A 1,027-nucleotide genomic window follows, 5' to 3' on the forward strand; every position below is an offset into this window, starting at 1 on the left:
GAGGATTTTTTAGTAATTCTTTGAAACTGTATATACATCCTTTCTATTTCTTCGCTCTCCAATTTTTGAATATCCAAAATGAATATCGTTTCAGTTTTGGGATTTTGCAATTTTTTTCTTTTCTTATGGGATAATAATAATTTTTCCTTGTCTCCTCTCCAAAGAGGATTTTTTCTTGGGCTATTTCTGTAATTCTTAAATTCTTTGAAATTGTGCGCGTATGCTTTATTTTCCAATTTTTGAGTAGTTATCCAAAGTGTTAATTTTGAAAAATTTTTTGTTTCTCGTTTTCCTGGGATTTTTGAACTATTTATAATTTTAAGTTACGAAATTGTGTATATTTTTTTTAATTTTTGAATATTTATTCAATGTATCCCCGTTTTAATTTTGGGATTACGAAATTTCCTTTTCTCGAACAAGATAATAATATAACAATTTTTCCAGAGAGAATTTTTTACAATCTTAACCATTAAATTGTACAAACTTTATTATATTTTATTTCAATTCTCCAGTAATTCTCCAAAATATCTTGCGTGTAAACGTTTTAATTTGATATATCGTAAAATTTTAATTTACAAAATTCAAGCTTTTCAAAAATTTCTATATAAAAATTACCACCATTCCCTATCTTCTAATCTTGAAATTACGCGCATCTAACAGTGAAATAACGTCCCCCTATATTTGTATAATTAACGATAGTAAATAGATATACATATATATAAAAGTTTTCTAAATTAAGGGAGAACCACTGTCAAACGAGATTACATTGGTTGAGCTGGCCAGGCTGACCGGGATCGTTCTTTCCGGGGGTTGACGTTGATGTCTCACCCCCAACGAACACTTGGAAGTCACGAGTACACCTCTCGTTCTCGATCAACTTCTCCAAAAGCCAAAAGTTCATCTTCCCTCTCGATTCGTCCGACCTAAAGATTCGCCATCCGAATCCTCCTCCCTCGAAACTCTCGAACCACAGTTTTCCTTCAAAACTGTTCCACACGATTCTTCCCTTCCTTTCCTCTTCCAAAAA

This window comes from Apis dorsata, unplaced genomic scaffold, assembly GCF_000469605.1.
Source record: "Apis dorsata unplaced genomic scaffold, Apis dorsata 1.3 scaffold_140, whole genome shotgun sequence".
NCBI classification, from domain to species: domain Eukaryota; kingdom Metazoa; phylum Arthropoda; class Insecta; order Hymenoptera; family Apidae; genus Apis; species Apis dorsata.